Below are 17,097 nucleotides of genomic sequence, written 5' to 3' on the forward strand. Positions count from 1 at the left end.
TAAATATAATTAATCCATTCCAGACCGTACGAACTGTATGTACATTTTTTAAGTTTTTAAGCACAAATATAGTTAATTAAACCACAGAATGCACAGCGTAATAGTAAACTAAATGTAAAGACATTGAATAACACTGAGAAAACCTTGAACAACAGAGAAAACTAACACTGCAATAGTTTGCGCTATAGCGCTACCAACCGCTGGCTAAAAACACTTTTTTTTTTTTAATGAGTTTTAAGCACAGGAAAAAAAATGAACATTTGAAAAAATCTGTAATTTAATAAACCACCAAGAAAAGTAACATTGCAACAATGCACACTACGAACTGATCGCTGTAAACAGAAGTGAAAACAAAATCAAGCCCAGTGCATTCTTTAACTGCCTTCCTACCTTATGAGTCCAGCCCCCTCTCTCTCATGCTGCCTGTGTGTGTGTGTGTGTGTGTGTGTGTGTATTTGTCACGCTCTCTTGCTCACTGCACAGGAAATGCACAGGGAGAGACTGAACACGTACAAACCGAAAGGGAACCTGGCTTGTTCATATACCGAGTGTGTGGTCGTGAACCGAGGCAAAAGTTTGGCGAACTTTTTGGTCGTAAACCGATTTGTACGTGTACCGAGACGTTCGTAAACCGAAGTTCCACTGTACTGTGATTCAGAACTCCTGCCTTAATTCCTCTTCATGTGCCTCATATTTGCGCTTCCTTTTTTAATCATGTTGTTATCGGCAAACTGACCATTCAGATTGCTTGCTTACACACAGACCTTAGCGTTTTATTATATTTTTATTATATAGTAGATTTATGTGTATTTCATTTTGTCTAAAATACTCCTTCATTGAGGGTGTCTATCATGACACGATAATAAAATTTGGGTGTGGAAGCATGGATAGATTATTATTTACTGTTACTTGCCTTTCGTCAGTTTCAAGGACTAATTTAAATAAATCTATTACTCAACAAGGATAAAACAAGATTAAAAAGCAGCGAAGTAAAATTGACATAATTCATGCTAAATAAACAATGTCAATTAGTTAATATAATATTTCACAACATTGTTTTGAAGTAATGGAGGTTGTAGCATATTAGTTAACAGTTACGTAATAAGATACATCAATAACACATATGAGCAGTAGTTGTTTGTTTTTTTTTTACTTTAGAAGAGTGACTTTCCAGATAAGCCTGCACCAGTGTTAACAGCTGAACTGAGTGACATTTTCTGATGCTCAATTAAAGCAACTGGCATTGTTTAGATAAGATGAGTAATTTATATACATTGACGTGATTTATGAAGTGAACTGCATTCCTGACCGATGATTTGCAAGGCTATGATTCAATGGAAAAAATATGTGTCAAAGCATTTTAATTAATATTCTTTATTTAATTTAATTGTTTGTCTTAAGTAAATGAAGGAGGCTTTATAATGTGTTTTAATGAAAAAATCAAAGTATTCTTTGCCTAACACCTCTGCATAACCAAAATGACAGTGCAGACAAAGAACCCTTTTTACATTTAATGCACTAACTGAACTGTCAGAATAACAGTTGTAAACACATTTTTGCCAGTGCACAGAGGAGTATTTAATCTTTACTTTCTCTGACCAATTTTGCCACCTCCTCTTCTGCCACAACAGTGTGTCTGTTCTAGTAAAGTAATTATCACTTGCACGGCTATAGTGTCTGGTGCAGCAGAGTCCACAGTCACTGCCAATGTCTCTCGCAGTATAATGGATGCTTGAACAATGACTGTGTGTTGCTAATTATATCCAAAACAGACTTTCATATAATGCAAAGTCTGACTGACAAAACATAAAGTGTTGTCATTTTTTCAGTAATTTGTTCCCGTGTTTTCAGAATGCTGCACCAAAAACTTCAATGTAAAATAACATTTTACTGTACAAAACACCCCAAAGACACATTACACATGCACTAAAACTGTGCATAATCCTACATCTGGGTTCTCTATGGTTAAGTGTATCCCACTACACCACACTGTCTGCAGCACACCCACTGTAAACACCACTCAGGAAGAAATGTTTCTTTTAAAGCTTCAACTAGCAGTTCTGTTAAAGTAGATTCATCGTCTAGGACATATCCTAAGGTCATTTCAAGTGCATTTCTTGTGTTAAATCATTTGTGTTCTATAATACAAAGTGATTTGGGGTACGTCTGTACATTCAATGACAAAGTCTATATTTTAATACAAAATGGTTGTTTATTTGACTTAAGTCATTTGTAAATAAACAGAGATAACAAAGTAACACGTAAACAGAAGAGTAACTGTCCCACTGGGTCTGGCTATATAGGATCATTTTCCTGTCTAGTAGATGAAGTGACTTGCCTATTTGCCCACCTTTCACAAACACAGTGCCTCAAGCAACATAACATTCTACTACCTGTCTCTCGCTCCCTCTTTCTGTCTCTATCCATGCTTCTTCCCTCCCAGAGGAGCTTTTGCCTCAACTCACATATAGATTCTGAGTTCAAGAAACCACTGGCAGGAAACGGCCTCTTTAGTCCATCCATCTACTTCCAGAGGAGTCCCATGAATCACTTCTGGTATTAGGATTACCCTCTGAATATTGTGAGATTGTATTTCTTCTTAAGTTAACTACATTTACATTTATTTGCCTTTCAAATGCTTTTATCCAAAGCAACTTACAAAAGAGGTAAACTACAGCCGTAATTCATATTTAAAAAGCCATGTTATCTTTGGGAGCTCAGTGACTGCCTGCCCTGTATAATATGGCAAAGATTTCCACAACTTTTAGCTGACAAACACCCAGTCTTGTGGAATTCTCCTGGAGGAAGTAAGGACAGCTATGAAGAGGATGAAAAATGGAAAGGCCGTTGGTCCAGATGACATACCTATGGAAGCATGGAAGTGTTTAGGAGAGATGGCATTGGAGTTTTTAACAAGATTGTTTAATGGAATCTTGGAAAATAAGAGGATACCTGAGGAGTGGAGAGGAAGTGTACTGGTGCCGATATTTAAGAATAAGGGGGATGTGCAGGTCTGCAGTAACTACAGGGGTATAAAATTGATGAGCCACAGCATGAAGTTATGGGAAAGAGTTGTGGAAGCTAGATTAAGAACTGAGGTGATGATTAGTGAGTAGCAGTATGATTTCATGCCAAGAAAGAGCACCACAGATGCAATGTTTGCTCTGAGGATGTTGATGAAGAAGTTTAGAGAAGGCCAGAAGGAGTTCCATTGTGTCTTTGTGGACCTGGAGAAAGCATATGACAGGGTGCCTCGAGAGGAGTTGTGGTATTGTATGAGGAAGTCGGAAGTAGCAGAGAAGTATGTAAGAGTTGTACAGGATATGTACGAGGGAAGTGTGACAGTGGTGAGGTCTGCGGTACAAGCAATGGATGCATTCAACGTGGAGGTTGGATTACATCAGGGATCAGCTCTGAGCCCTTTCTTATTTGCAATGGTGATGGACAGGTTGACAGACGAGATTAGACAGGAGGACCCGTGGACTATGATGTTTGCTGATGACATTGTGATCTGTAGCGATAGTAGGAAGCAGGTTGAGGAGACTCTGGAGAGGTGGAGATATGCTCTAGAGGGGAGAAGAATGAAGGTCAGTAGGAACAAGACAGAATACATGTGTGTAGATGAGAGGGAGGTCAGTGGAATGGTGAGGATGCAGGGAGTAGAGTTGGCGAAGGTGGATGATAGATAGATAGATAGATAGATACTTTATTAATCCCAAGGGGAAATTCACATACTCCAGCAGCAGCATACTGATAAAAAACAACATTAAAGAGTAATAAAAATGTAGGTAAAAACAGACAATAACTTTGAATAATGTTAACGTTTACCCCCCCCCGGTGGAATTGAAGAGTCGCATAGTTTGGAGGAGGAACGATCTTCTCAGTCTGTCAGTCTGGAGATAATACTGTTCAGTGGATGCAGTGGATTCTCCATAATTGATAGGAGTCTGCTGAGCGCCCGTCACTCTGCCACGGATGTCAAACTGTCCAGCTCCATGCCTACAATAGAGCCTGCCTTCCTCACCAGTTTATCCAGGTGTGAGGCGTTCTTCTTCTTTATGCTGCCTCCCCAGCACACCACTGTGTAGAAGAGGGCACTTGCCACAACCCGTCTGATAGAACACCTGCAGCATCTTATTGCAGATGTTGAAGGATGCCAGTCTTCTAAGGAAGTATAGCCGGCTCTGTCCTCTCTTGCACAGAGAATCAGTATTGGCAGTCCAGCCCAATTTATCATCCAGCTGCACTCCCAGGTATTTATAGGTCTGTACCCTCTGCACACAGTCACCTCTGATGATGCTCCCACCTTCTCCTGGTATGCGAACTGCAGAGGGTCAAGGGCGTGGCGTACCTGTGGCCTCAGGTGGTGAAGCAGCAGCCGCTCCATGGTCTTCATCACATGTGACGTCAGAGTGAAAGGCTGGAAGTCGTTCAGCTTACTAGGACGTGATACCTTTGGGACTGGGGTGATACAAGATGTTTTCCAAAGCCTCGGGACTCTTCCCCTGTTCCAGGCTCAGGTTGAAGATGCGCTGTAGAGGACTCCCCAGCTCTAGTGCACAGACCTTCAGCAGTCGTGGCGATACTCCATCTGGACCCGCTGCTTTGCTGGCACGAAGTCTCCTCAGCTCTTTGCTCACCTGCGCTGCTGTAATTGTGGGTGGGGATGTCTCTCCTATGCTGGTATCAGCAGAAGGATGGGTGGAGGGTGCAGTACTCCGAGGTGAGAGTGGGTTAGGGTGGTCAAACCTGTTAAAGAAGTTGTTCATTTGGTTTGCTCTCTTCACGTCTCTCTCGATGGTGGCAATCCGCTTCGAGCTGCAGCCAGTGATGATCTGCATCCCATCCCACACTTTCTTCATGCTGTTATTCTGCAACTTCTGCTCCAGCTTTCTCCTGTACTGCTCCTTCACCGCCCTGAGCTGGACTCTGAGTTCCTTCTGATGATGAATTTAAATACTTGGGATCAACAGTACAGAGTAATGGGGATTGTGGAAGAGAGGTGAAAAAGAAAGTGCAAGCAGGGTGGAATGGGTGGAGAAGAGTGTCAGGAGTAATTTGTGACAAATGAGTATCAGCAAGTGTAAAAGGGAAGGTCTACAGGACGGTAGTGAGACCAGCTATGTTATATGGGTTGGAGACGGTGGCACTGACCAGAAAGCAGGAGACAGAGCTGGAGGTAGTAGAGTTAAAGATGCTAAGATTTGCATTGGGTGTGACGAGGATGGAAAGGATTAGAAATGAGTACATTAGAGGGTCAGCTCAGGTTGGACGGTTGGGAAACAAAGTCAGAGAGGCGAGATTGTGTTGGTTTGGACATGTACAGAGGAAAGATGCTGGGTATATTGGGAGAAGGATGCTAAGGATAGAGCTGCCAGGCAAGAGGAAAAGAGGAAGGCCTAAGAGAAGGTTTATGGATGTGGTGAGAGAGGACATGCAGGTGATGGGTGTAACAGAACAAGATGCAAAGGACAGAAAGATTTGGAAGAAGATGATCCGCTGTGGCAACCCCTAACGGGAGCAGCCGAAAGAAGAAGAAGACAGTCATGACTACAGATAATGGACCTTCTACACTGTTGTTTCTGGTCAATGATATAGTATTATTATACTGTCTTTTAAATTTACATAAATGTGCAGCCCCCAACTCCCCCATCCCATGATACCATGAAGGTCTTTATTTATCTAATGTATTCAACAAGTTAATTTCAAGAGAGATGAGTTGTTTTGAAGCTGTCTGAACCTATGTGAAATGAGCTTTCATTTGCATTAATAACATACTATCTGGTAGATGCTGAGTTCCTTGCTAATTTTTCAATTGATTTGTGAATGTAGCCTTAAAATACCATACACTTGTAGCACAGGAGATATTTTTGCCCATCATCAGGTTCCCCCTCTAGCACTTGTCTATATACTTTTAATCCTTAGGAAAGCTCATCTGTGACACGTCGATAAGAATGTACACCCATTCTTAAGTTGGAAGTTACGTTAACCATATTCTAATTAAACAACTTTAACTAAATCACAAGTCATACATTATAAGGAACATACTGTATAAAATAAAGTAAAACTGAAAAGAGCTACAGTTTTGGGTGAATTCCTGCTATACAGGTGTTAATGTAGGATTAGATTCTGAGCAGTGAAGATGGATAGCTGTTTAAAGCAGATTTGTGACAATTTCTATGCATATATTCTTCACATTTTTACTAATATTTTGATTACAAAAATATACAGAATATCAAAAGGAAATATGTCAACATTTGATAAAATATATCAAAATAAGTGGAGAGCATTACATATCCAAGAGGGAAATACACTTTTTAATCTTGCTTTTACCATTATAGGGACAGGAAAAAGATAAGGCAGATACTCACCTTGGATGAGATGTGAATGCATCAGAGCACACAATCAAATAAACCCTTTCTGTGACCAAAAATATTCACTACAAGGCCCAGTTCCAGGTTCTTTACCATTAAAATAAAAAAAACGCAAAAGGAGGTTTTAGTTGTAAATTGATTATGTAACAGTGAAGATACACACTTCACACTTTAGTATTTCTGATTTTTGTGCTCTTTTATGTTAGATTTTTGCCTATATGCATTATTCCTGTACAAACAGACATGTACAAGTCCTGTTGAACAGTCTGTGGAGTATACTGGTTACTTCAATTTGCATGAAAAGTAATTATTGCACAAAACAATAAATAAAGTGAGAGTTTAAATGTGGCACATAGAGAAGTAAAGCCGTGTATGTGGCCTTATCATCTGAAAATCAAAATTGCAGGTAAAGTAATAAGAGATCATAGATAGATAGATAGATAGATAGATAGATAGATACTTTATTAATCCCAAGGGGAAATTCACATACTCCAGCAGCAGCATACTGTACTGATAAAAAAACAATATTAAATTAAAGTGTGATAAAAATGCAGGTATAACAGGCAATAACTTTGAATAATGTTAACGTTTACCCCCCCTGGTGGAATTAAAGAGTCGCATAGTGTGGGGGAGGAACGATCTCCTCAGTCAGTCAGTGGAGCAGGACATTGACAGCAGTCTGTCGCTGAAGCTGCTCCTCTGTCTGGAGATGATACTGTTTAGTGGATGCAGTGGATTCTCCATAATTGACAGGAGCCTGCTCAGCGCCCGTCACTCTGCCACAGATGTCAAACTGTCCAGCTCCATGCCAACAATAGAGCCTGCCTTCCTCACCAGTTTGTCCAGACGTGAGGCGTCTTTCTTCTTAATGCTGCATCCCCAGCACACCACTGTGTAGAAGAGGGCGCTCGCCGCAACTGTCTGATAGAACATATGCAGCATCTTATTGCAGATGTTGAAGGACGCCAGTCTTCTAAGGAAGTATAGCCGGCTCTGTCCTCTCTTGCACAGAGAATCAGTATTGGCAGTCCAGTCCAATTTATCATCCAGCTGCACTCCCAGATATTTATAGGTCTGCACCCTCTGCACACAGTCACCTCTGATGATCATGGGGTCCATGAGGGGTCTGGGCCTCCTAAAATCCACCACCAACTCTTTGGTTTTGCTGGTGTTCAGTTGTAGGTGGTTTGAGTTGCAGCATTTAACAAAGTCCTTGATGAGGTTCCCATTCTCCTCCTCCTGCCCACTCCTGATGCAGCCCACGATAGTAGTGTCATCAGCGAACTTTTGCACGTGGCAGGACTCCGAGTTGTATTGGAAGTCCGATGTATTTAGGCTGAACAGGACCAGAGAAAGTACAGTCCCCTGTGGCGCTCCTGTGTTGCTGAACACAATGTCAGACCTGCAGTTCCCGAGACGCACATACTGAGGTCTGTTTGTAAGATAGTCCACGATCCATGCCACCAGGTTTGAATCTACTCCCATCTCTGTCAGCTTGTCCCTAAGGAGCAGAGGTTGGATGGTGCTGAAGGCGCTTGAGAAGACCCCCAAAATGCCTTGTTGAGGCTTTACGATGCCAATATAAGTTCCAAAAACTGAATTTGGTGCTAACTATTTGGAAATTTAGGTTTAGGTTTATTTGTCATATATAGGTTAACACAGGGTCAACATACAATGAAATGTGTATGACGAGAAAAAACAAGTCACTCAGCCTAGATCCAATAAAGCTTAAAAAAAGATTACAAGTTAAAAATAGACAAGTCATATAAAATAAAATATGTACGTTTTAAAAGAAGTTATAGAGCAATATGAGTTGAATGAGCAGCAAGTACAAATGACAGTTATTGCACAGATAATGTTTTATAAGTGCAGATGCATATTCCATAAAGTGCAGATGCATGTTCCAGTCAGTATTCAGAGTGTGTGCAGGTACAGTTTGTGTGTGAGTAGTGCAATGTAGATGTAATGTAAGTGTATGTAAGTGTTCAGGTGTTGCTGTTGAGGAGTCGAATGGCCTGGTGGTAAAAGCTGTTCTTAAGTCTTGTAGTCCGAGCAGCCAGACTCCTGTATCGTCTGCCGGACGGTAACAAGGAGAACAGCTGGCGTGCTGGATGGCTGTGGTCCTTTATGATGCTGCTTGTCTTATGCAAGCACCGATGGAGGTAAATGTCTTCAATGGCAGGAAGACTCTTGCCCGTGATGTGCTCTGCTGCCTTCACCACTCTCTGTAGTGATTTCCGGCTGCTGGCAGAGCAGCTCCCATACCAGACGGTAATGCAACCCGTTAGCAGACTCTCGACCACACTCCTGTAAAAGTTTGAGGTGATGTTGGCATTCATGCCAAACTTCCTCAGCCTCCTCAGGAAGTAGAGCCACTGGCGAGCTTTCTTGACCACAGTGTCTATGTGAAGGGTCCACGAGAGATCCTTGGTGATGTTTACTCCGAGGAACTTGAAGCTGTTGACCCTTTCAACTTCTATGCCACTGATGTAGATGGCCTGGTGTTCTCTGCCTTGTTGTTTTCGATAGTCCACAATCATCTCCTTGGTTTTGCTGATGTTAAGAGACAAGTTGTTATCTAGGCACCAATTACTCAATGCCAGCACCTCCTCTCTGTAGGCCGTCTCATCGTTGTCAGTGATAAGGCCTATGATGGTTGTGTCGTCTGCAAACTTGATGATGGTGTTTGTGCCGTGTTTTGCAACACAGTCATGGGTGAACAAGGAATACAAGAGGGGGCTAAGCACACAGCCCTGCGGCGCTCCTGTGTTTAAAATGAGTGATGAGGATGTGTGTTTGCCGACTCTCACCACCTGGGACCTGTTTGTGAGGAAAGAGAAAATCCATCTGCAGATGGTCGTCCCCAACCCAAGGTCATCAAGCTTCAAGACGAGTTTTGAGAGGATGATGGTGTTGAATGCCGAGCTGTAATCTATGAACAGCATTCTTACATATGTATTTCCTCTTTCCAGGTGGGTGAGGGCAATGTTTATTGTTAGCGCAACGGCATCCTCTGTCGATCTGTTTGCTCTGTAAGCAAATTGGAGAGGATCCAGCGTGTCAGGGAGGGAGGAGCAGATGTAACCTTTGACTAGTTGCTCGAAGCACTTCATAATGACCGATGTCAGTGCAACCGGGCGATAGTCATTCAGACAGGAGACCACCGGTTTCTTTGGGACAGGAATGATGGTGGATGCCTTGAAGGAAGTGGGGACCACTGACTGCCTCAGGGAGAGATTGAAAATTTTGGTGAACACACCTGCTAGCTGGTCAGCACACGCCCTGAGGGCACGGCCTGGGATGCCATCTGGTCCCGGAGCTTTGCGAGGATTGACCTTTTTGAAGGACCTTCTCACATCAGACGTTTCAAGGATCAGAGTGACAGACTCACTGCCCCCTTGAGGATATAGCACCTGTTCTTTGTTGGCTGCATCAAAACGAGCATAGAAAGTGTTGAGCTCGTCTGCAAGACATGCAGTGGGCTGAACACTGAATGTGTTTTTCTTTTTATAGTCAGTGATGCAGCACAGTCCATTCCACAGGCGCTTGGTGTCAGAGCTGTGGTAGCTTGACTCCACTTTGTCCCTGTAGTCCCGTTTGGCCTTCTTGATGGACCTCCGGAGGTCGTATCTGGCTGCTTTGTATGCATCAGAGTCCCCTGAGCCAAAGGCAGAGGTCCGCGCCTTGAGCTTAGCCCGGATCTCCCTATTTACCCAGGGTTTCTGGTTAGGATATATGCAAACGGTGGTTTTAGTGACAACATCGTCAATGCACTTGCTGATATATCCTGTGACAGAGTCTGTGAATTCATTGATGTTGCCATCAGCTGCATCCTCAAACATCTCCCAATCAGTTGTTTCAAAGCAGTCCTGTAAGACCCCCTCATATTTTCAATACGGTTGGATACTGCAAACATACTATGATGAAAAAAAAAAATCTGGAAACTGTATTAATGCTACTCATGGTAGTAAGCAGAAATTTAACTAAAGTGTATGTGTGTCTTTTTAATATGGGAGGAAACAGAATACACAGGGAGGAACTCTATAAGGACACAATATCTGGTCTGAATGTGAATTCTGAATTCTGCAGCTGTGAGGTACCATTGCTAATCACTGGAGCTCCTCTGTTCATTTTAATTGTATGTAGCACACTTCACACCCTTCACACATGTAAAAGATTTAAAATAAATGACACAGTAACAAGTAAATTACAAAAACACAATTTAACACAGTATGTACATAGATTTGTTTCTTAATGTTTCTGGGCGGCACGGTGGCGCAGTGGGTAGCGCTGCTGCCTCGCAGTTGGGAGATCTGGGGACCTGGGTTCGATTCCCGGGTCCTCCCTGCATGGAGTTTGCATGTTCTCCCCGTGTCTGCGTGGGTTTCCTCCGGGCGCTCCGGTTTCCTTCCAAAGACATGCAGGTTAGGTGGATTGGCGATTCTAAATTGGCCCTAGTGTGTGCTTGGTGTGTGGGTGTGTTTGTGTGTGTCCTGCGGTGGGTTGGCACCCTGCCCAGGATTGGTTCCTGCCTTGTGCCCTGTGTTGGCTGGGATTGGCTCCAGCAGACCCCCGTGACCCTGTGTTTGGATTCAGCGGGTTGGAAAATGGATGGATGGATGGATGTTTCTGACAGTAATGTTATAAATAGAGACAAAGAAAATAAAGAAGGCAATCTAACAATCATAGAGAGGGAAACAAATCTCTAATGTACGCTGATGCTAGAGCCCTTTCTTAGCAGGTGCCTCTGACCTGAGTGAACTAGCTGCTCAGCACTGTTCTGAACATTCAGTAATATCCTGTGGGTGTGAGGTAGTGTCCCTGATTTTAGGGCATCATCATATAGGCCTGATGTTAGCTTTGCAACTAGTTGTACTAATATGACCACCTTTACTGAAGAAAGATAACTTGATCAATGTCAGCAACACCAAGTAGTACCAGAAAATGGGAAAGTATGAGCCAGCCACAATGATTGTTACACAATAAGGGAAAATCAAAGGGAGTAACCTTAATAGCACCTAGAAGGATATTGTGCTACACTAAAATAAAGAGTCAGCAAACCAGAGTTAACTGTTGAGATATCTCGAATGTTGGCTAGCAACACATTTCAGAGTCAGGGGCACTTTAGCTAAATGATGGATTTTGGTAAGTTTGGTAAGGTAAAGGAAGGCAAAACCAATTATGAAATAATACAGCAAAAGGATGATCTTAAAATTAACTGTAAACTTAAGCAATTACCATTAAATAAACTTATAAACAGAGGTTATATGATATCATTCTCTGCCTCTTGCAGTATTTTGAATTATCTATAGGGGTAGTGATTAAGCAGTCTGAACAGTAAAAAGTCACAGATGTAACACAGCATTGTCAAATCTACTTAATCCAATTTAGAGTATTCTGCATCACTGAGTAGAAGGTAGACACCAATCCTAGAAGTGGCATCTGTTGATTACAGAGCCGACTCACACAGTGCCTCACACTGAGCCAGTTTAGAGTCTCCAGTGCACTTGCATATGGAAAGCAGTTTGGCATGGGATTTGATTCAGGATGTTGTATCCTTAAGGCAACAGCAAAATCTTGGATATTTTTTTGTAAAATTATTTTAAGTGGAATTCACATAAATGAAGTTACCATCCACTTTACCAACCGTAACTCTTTTTTTCTAACATAACTAGTCATGTACTGAAATGAATGACTATTATTACTCTGTGCTCATGCCTCGTGCTATTGCTGACTGTGAGTAGCTCCTCTACATTGTCTCCTCTTCTAAAAGGGAATGTCTATCCATCTAGTTTTTATTTTGCTGATATGCAGATTCTGTGAAGCTTCTTTGAATCATTGTGAACACAATAATTAATAAATAATAACACAGATTTGGCACATTAAATTTTATCATGAGACTTGTCTATACTGAAGTACAAATTTGAATTTTGATGGCAAAAGAGAAGATTCCAAGGCAACTCCTGCCTTCCTCTTTCACAATCCATTTTGACATTCTATTGGAGATAATTATGCACTGCTATCTAAATGGTATTTTCACAAAGAAAATGGCAAATTGGCAATAAATGACACTAGATTTATCTTCTCAAAAATCATAATAGGTTTTCTCAAATAATATATATTGAAAGATAAAATAATCCTTACAAAAGGTCATTAATCCTCCACAATTTCACTTCTATTATTATTAAATATCAAGAAGGTGATCAGCATTGTGGTGTACAATTTTCCATCCAAGCTGCTAGAAATGAAAAATAAAAGCACCTAAGCTCAAAGGCGGAGACACCCTTTCCTATCCGTACATCATGCACTATATACTGTATATGGAGCCAATGGTCGAAGGACTGCTGGGGTTGCGCAGACCACTGCAGCTCTGTAATTCAGGAGCTCCATAAAGGCAAATTGGATTGCATGTCTTTGTCACTTGCTTTACTTGACTTGAGTCAGACGACCCTCCCACAAACTTAATCTTAAACTATAATGTATCGTGTAACATCACTGATGTACTGTATAATGTATTGCAACGACCTCCTCAACAGAGTGTAGCTCTGAAGGGCTGCAAATAGAATCTATTCGGTTTTGCTGTTTCATGAATCATCAAATTAATGTTGCTGACAGTCACCTGTTGTGGTCATTTTCCAGTAATGAGCAGAGAGATGGCTTCAAGTCAACATACACCAGTCAGGAGCTCAGAAAAGAAGAAAACGACAGCATGAAGCTTGTGCTCTGCTTTCAGTGTGCTTAGAAATTTAAAATAGTCAGACTACCAGTAAGCTAGCTAATGTCACATCAGTTGCCACTGCATTAAAGCTAGCAGCTTAGTGGAATATCAATGAAGTAACAATAGCATTGTGTGTAATAGTTTTGATGGTGAACGTTTAACAGATATAATCTGATGTTACAGTACCCAGCTGATACAGGGTTGGGAATTATTTATTACCACCATGTAGACCTCAGGACTTAAACATGTTGTTAAAGGCTGCTAACGTTAGTCTACATATAAAGTGCTCGGAGTGTTGTTGCATTGACAGACACATTTGTAAATTTCACCATGTCACTGGCTGTCTCGCTTATTTTACTAGTTAGTTATTGGCTGAATTGTGGAAAAGCACCACAAAGGGAGCTTTGACTTAACAAACTTAACTTACTTAACATACATACATTAACTTCAACTGTTGGTTAATTTTATTGGTGGCTAACATTACTTACTGATTTAGTTAATGCGTTACTGCTATCTCCTGTCATTGGAAGGACAAAATGAAGGTTAGATAAATTCATAAATGTGGGGGGATACATTCACATGTTCATTTTTTAAACATGTAAATATTCGGCTTCATTTTGACCAGTATTTACTGCATTAAACCAGCTTATTAAGGATGTTCAGTATTAGTAGTTGTTGTTCTATTTTATATTATTATTATTATTGTTGTTGCTGTTTTTAGTAGCAGTAATAGCAGTAGTAGCATTTTATATACTATTAATATTGGTAATAGTAATATTAAAATTGTTGTTTTTGCTATTGTTGTATCATACTGTATGTCACCAATGATACTGTTGGCTATATAAAGTATTAAAGTGTAACAGCACATTGAAAACCTGGACCATTATTATTAATACTAATTAGGCTTGCATTTACAAAATGTATAAACTAAACAAATTAACTGGTATATTATTACCATTAAAAATATTAAAAGACCAAATATATGAATGGCCCACTGGATTTCAGTAACCCCCCCCCCTTCATAGCTGCATCTGCTTAGCCAAGTTTTTCAAAATTTCAGCTCATCATGATATACTTGAGGCTATCAATGGCACAAGAACATATACGTAAGCAGCTTGGCTATCGTCAGCATCAGCTCAGACTTGCACAGAAGCTGTCGTGTGATGATCTAAAAAATGACTGTGCTTCCAAAAAAATGTAGACTTGTGCTGTTGTGAAAAGCAAAGTGATTGTACGGTTTTATTCTAAAACAAAATGCAATGCATATTTAACTAAACATAATATAGCCATCATTTTTAATAAAGATGAATTCACTGACTCACAGCATTTACAGCCAGCTGGGTAAACTGCTAGCCTCCTGTTGTGTCTTCCAAAGATTTTTAGCTAAGAAACCACCTTTAAAACCACATACCCTATGCGATTAAATTTCTCACTTTCATATTCTATAAATATTAATTTATGAGCAATGATGTAATTTACTGAACTATGCGGACAATCCATTTTACACAGGATGAAAGGCTGATTTTATGTTATGTAATTGAAAATTAATTTTTTAGTTACATTTTTATCAAACCATCATGAATAAACCAGAACAAATTTAATACTTAAAATTCATTGTTTTTAAATAACGATTCATGTTGCATTAGATACATCATAACATCTGAGTAATTAGTTACAACTAGCCAACCTGCGGCGTAGCATACGCCGCATAATTATGTATTGATGGGTGAACACTTTCTGAAAGACATAGTTGTCCAAATGGGGTGGGTTTGAGGATACGACTGTAGGTGAATGAAAAGATGGAACTCTGGAGAGGGCAACATACAATTGTCCGTGACTGACAACTGGAGGACCGCCGTTGCATGCTCATTCAGCGATTCACATTCGCAACAAACAGTTTTACACACTGCATACAGCGATTCACATCCGCGACAAACAAACTGTTTTACACACTGCATACAGCGATTCACATCTGCAACAAACATGCTTCTTCTTAGATGGTCCTGCCGCATCCACCCTCGTTCTCAAAGCATACACACCGCCAGGTCATGTGCCCGCTCGCAAGAGCAACTCACGGAGACCGCCCACCAACTCTAAGATCATGGGATACCCCTCGCAAACTGTTTTTACATGCTGCATACAGCGATTCACATCAGCAAAAAAACAAACTGTTTTACACGCTGCATACAGCGATTCACATCCGCGACAAACATGCCTCTTCTTAGATGGTCTTGCCGCGTCCACCCTCGTTCTCGAAGCATACACACCGCCTGGTCATGTGCCCGCTTGCAAGAGCAACTCATGGAGACCCGCCCACCAACTCTAAGACCATGGGATACCCCTCGCAAACTGTTTTACATGCTGCATACAGCGATTCACATCCGCGACAAACATGCCTCTTCTTAGATGGTCCTACCACGTCCACCCTCATTCTCAAAACATACACACCGCCTGGTCATGTGCCCGCTCGCAAGAGCAACTCACAGAGACCCACCCACCAACTCTAAGACCATGCCATGTAAAACAGTTTGCGATGGTGGACGCGGCCGTGCATTGTAACCGAAAAGAATAATGAAAAGTCAACGTGGCTCAGAGGTGCATGTGGAGTGTAGCAGAGACGAACACGAACGACGCCCTGTTTTGTGAGTTGCTCTGTCCGAGTTGGTGGGCGTGGCTCTGCGAGTTGTCGTCGTATCCAATGACGCCATATTTTGTGAGTTGCTGCGTCTGAGTTGGTGGGCGTGGCTCTGCGAGTTGTTGTCGAATCCAATGGTCTTAGAGTTGGTGGGCGTGGCTCCGTCCTGCGTGCTTCATGGGTGTCTTGCTTGCGCTGGCGGCTGCTTAGTGAATTATATATATAGATACGTACATATGAGTCAATATGCAATGTAAGGTTGTCAATTTGTATAAGCAAAAGAGTAGAACTGGCATAATATATGCCCTCGTAATGTTAAAAAACAGTGATAGTAACACAACATACTATAACATTATCAAGCCTACTTAAGAGAAATTCAGGGTCACAGGGAGCCAGCACCTGTCACAGCAGGATTAGGTAACAGGCAGAAATCAAAACCTCAGACCATTACAGGGTCCAGTCACATACGAACTCACAATTGCTCGGGGCCAATTTTAAAATTGCTAATCATGCTTATTTCTTAGGGATGTGAGAGGTAAACCAGAGCATTTGGAGAAAAAACTCCACATAGACAACTCCACATAGACAGTGACCAGGCTTAGGATTTGAACTGAAGATTGTGGGTCTGTGAGGCAACAATGCTAAACGCCACACCACCATGCCACTTTTGAAGAGTCACAACTGCATTTAAATATGATGAGACATTATAAACGCTATTAGTAATTAGCTGTATCTATCACTTAAGTATTATTTATGAGCTTTTGATCATAATACATTTTAATTAATATGAGAATATCTATAAATTGTATTCTCCTCTTTTGTGCCAATGACTTGATATGGACATCATTACAAACAACTCAAAAAAGTAGTTCACAAGACTGTGAAATAAACTTAATTTACTTTGTATGCTGCTTTATATTAAATTAGCTGAGCTACCCATCTAAGATAATTTGAAATCTATGTAATCAACAAATACTGTACCTCAGAGTTAATGTTTGCAGTGCACCATCTATTGGAATGTATTTTGTAATACATGTAGTTATAAAATACATTGAATTTTCATTCCAACAGATGGCGCATCACAGACATTTGTAGTAACAAAATGCATTACTACAAACGTTCGTAATGTGCCACCTGTTGGAATGGCAAATGCAATGCAAATTTATAATGCCATTATGTATGGGATTTGTAAAAGCAGTGTTAATGTTTGTGATGTGCCATCTGTTGGAATGCCACATGCAATATATTTTATTGTTACAAATGTTTGCAATGTACCATCTTTTGGAATGACAGATATACAGAAACCGGATGGACACATCTGTAGACCCAAATACTTGTCCTTTTATTAAAGTGGATTTTAATCTTTTTTT

This window comes from Erpetoichthys calabaricus, chromosome 3, assembly GCF_900747795.2.
Source record: "Erpetoichthys calabaricus chromosome 3, fErpCal1.3, whole genome shotgun sequence".
Taxonomy (NCBI): domain Eukaryota; kingdom Metazoa; phylum Chordata; class Cladistia; order Polypteriformes; family Polypteridae; genus Erpetoichthys; species Erpetoichthys calabaricus.